The 3,451-nt window shown below is 27.8% G+C and overlaps 1 protein-coding gene across 2 annotated transcripts in view; it reads left to right on the forward strand.

The window, feature by feature from the left end:
* The window catches only part of LOC116850184 (MORN repeat-containing protein 4 homolog), a 125,517-nt gene that overhangs the window by 37,252 nt on the left and 84,814 nt on the right, over positions 1–3,451 (forward strand). The gene's annotated exons all lie outside the window — the stretch shown is intronic.

The following is a 3,451-nucleotide window of genomic DNA, read 5'->3' on the forward strand; positions in this document are numbered from 1 at the left end:
TAAGTAAATCATTTTATATATATGAGTAAATTATTTTTTAATATTAAAAGTATTTTTTTATATTTCAAATTAAAGTTTCCTTTATTATCAGGAAACAATTTATTTAAATTTACAAAATAATTTATTTTACTTACTTTTAAAACATGTAAATATTTTCTAAATATACTTTCTACATACTTTTTAAAACATATATTTTAAAAGAATCTATTCTTTTCTTTTAAATAAATCATATGCTTCCGTATATGGATATACCATATGTACACAATATAAAACGTCTCTCAATCAAAGTGACAGTGATGCAGTAGATAAGATGAACGATACAAGAATCAGCCCAAGTAACAGACTCACGTCAAAATGACGTAAAAAACTGGTCATAACTGGTCGAATGACGTCAAGTGACTAAATAACGACGTCTTTAAAACGTCTTTTTTGTGACATCTTAATGACGTTTCTGTATAACGTCTTAAAAACGTATTATTGACGTTTAGAGACGTCATAAAACATCATTAAGTCGTCTAAAATATCGGTCTGTGACATTAGACTATCATTTTGACAATATTCTCACGATATTTTTGATTATTCCTTGGTTATTTTTGATCCTGAACTTACTTTGATTTGGATGTCATTTTGACGTAAGTTTGCTACCTGGGAGAGGTCTCAGGCTCGAATCTCAGTAATGCCCATACAGCACAGAAACTTGCAGCAATATTGCTACAACGTTACAAGATTGCATAATGCAGTGCAATGTTGCAGAGACTTTGCAGTGACATTAATTTACTTTAGCAATGTTACTTTAGCAATATTGCACCAATATTTAAAAAAATATTACGAATATATTTTATTTATTTACTAGTTATTTCTGCAATACTTGCAGAATAGTACTTAGAATAGCTCTCGTTAGTGGCAATCATTAATTTGTCTTATTGCATATTTTTTAGACTTCTTATACCGTTTTTTCGGAGAAAATACTTTCTTTAGATTTAATATTCATACTTCTTTAATTTTCTGGTTTTTCTTATTTCATTAAAATATTATATTCTTAAACGAAATATCATTTTATAAAATGATGAAAATAAAATTTATTTCGTTCAAGGAAACCATGTCATTTGAGGAAACAACACTATTGTTTTAAATAATATTTTTCAAAAGTTTCTCTCAAAATTTAATAATTCGATTTGTTTAATTTGGATTTTCTTGGATTTTTTAATTTATTTTGTTGGATTAATCATTATATCATTTTGTTAAAAATGTAAAAGTAATTATCACTGGTTCACTACATTATATCAATATTTATTGCATATCGAATGTTGCATGGGTTCAATATTTATCAGCAAATTATCCAATAAACAACAAGTAAAAACTGTGTAACTATTATTTGGTGTTTGCTAGGTATGTTATAATATACTGTGAACACTATAAGGATACATTATATATGCATCAATCGTAAGAATATCTTTGGAGTCATTGGGAATCGCCACGTGCCGTTCGATCGTCATGTTAAGCAACATTTTAACGAAGTCAGGACATGGGTTTGTGACCGGTGGTATGCCGCTTGGGATCGAATTTATCGCAGGAGGATTCACGAAAGTTTGGAATGTGTTGACAACCTTCGATATCTAGTAGTTTATGAGACATGAGAAAATTAGGAATATAAGTATATTTTTGTGAACATTATGATTTTCTCATTTTTCACCTTCGCATAATAATTCTCAGTATTTGATTACTATCAATATTTAACAGTGATTTTATTATCACCAGAAATTAAGTACTGGCCAAAAAATTACTGAATTACTGGTAATATTTAATCACTAATAATTTTTCAGTATTTCTTAGTATGATATTTCTATAAGGGTAAAATATTTTAATAATATTACATATATATTGCATTGCACAATTGGTTATATTGCCGCAAGGGGACATTTGACCGTTACTACAACGTTGCAGTAGCATTGCAGCAATATTTTGCAACGTTGTTGCAATATCACAATATTGCAAAACAATAATGCTGCAATGTTGCTGCAACGTTGCTGTGCTGTATGGGAATATTCAAAATTACAAAAATTCTATTTTCGTTCTAAGAACGTCCAGTCCAATGAGTCCTTAATTCGGATGTCTTTTGAACATCCATAAAAGTAACAACGGATGTTTTTAAAATGTCCTAAAGACGTTTATGGATCTGAAATGGACGTTTTAAACCCTTATAGAAATATCATACTAAGAAATACTGAAAAATTATTAGTGATTAAATATTACTAGTAATTCAGTAATTTTTTGGCCAGTACTTAATTTCTGGTGAATACTGATAATAAAATCACTGTTAAATATTGATAGTAATCAAATAATGAGAATTATTATGCGAAGATGAAAAATGAGAAAATCATATTGTTTACAAAAATGTACTTATATTACAAATTTTCTCATGTCTCATAAACTACTAGATATCGAATGTTGTCAACACATTCCAAACTTTCATGAATCCTCCTGCGGTAATTTCGATCCCAAGCGGTATACCACTGGTCACCCCATCCATCCATGTCCTGACCGCATTAAACTGTTGCTTAACCTGACGATCGAGCGCGCACGCGGTGACTCTGATGACTCCAACGATGTTCTTACAATTCATGCTTATATAATGTATCCTTATAGTGTTCACAGTATATTATAACATACCTAGCAAACACCAAATAATAGTTATATAATTTTTACATGTTGTTTATTGGATAATTTGTTGATAGATATTGAAACAATGCAATATTCGATATGCGATGAATATTGATGTAATGTAGTAAACCAGTGATAATTACTTTTACATTTTTAACAAAATGTTATAATGATTAATCCAACAAAAAAAAATTAAAAAATCCAAGAAAATCCAAATAAAACAAATCGAATTATTAAATTTGGAGGGAAACTTTTAAAAAATATTATTTAAAACAATAGTGTTGTTTCATCAAATGACATGGTTTCCTTGAACGAAATAAAAGTTTTATTTTCATCATTTTAAAAAATGATATTTCGTTTAAGAATATAATATTTTAATGAAATAAAAAAAAATTACAAAATTAAACAAGTACGAATATTAAATCTAACGAAAGTATTTTCTCTGAAAAAACGGTATAAGAAGTATAAAAAATATGCAATAAGACAAATTAATGATTGCCATTAACGAGTGCTATTCTAAGTACTATTCTATAAGTATTATTGATGTAGAACATTACTGAATTTGAAATACAAGTAACAAAAATAACTAGTAAATAAATAAAATATATTATATTCGTAATATTTTTTTAAATATTACTGCAATATTGCTAAAGTAATATTGCAAATTAATGTCACTGCAAAGTCTCTGCAACATTGCACTGCAATATGCAATCTTGCAACGTTGTAGCAATGTTGCTGCAAACTTCCCTTATAGAAATATCATACTAAGAATCATTGATAATTACTTATT

Source organism: Odontomachus brunneus, unplaced genomic scaffold (genome assembly GCF_010583005.1).
Source record: "Odontomachus brunneus isolate Ranch 3 - 2012 unplaced genomic scaffold, Obru_v1 Obru_scaffold_135, whole genome shotgun sequence".
NCBI classification, from domain to species: Eukaryota; Metazoa; Arthropoda; class Insecta; order Hymenoptera; family Formicidae; genus Odontomachus; species Odontomachus brunneus.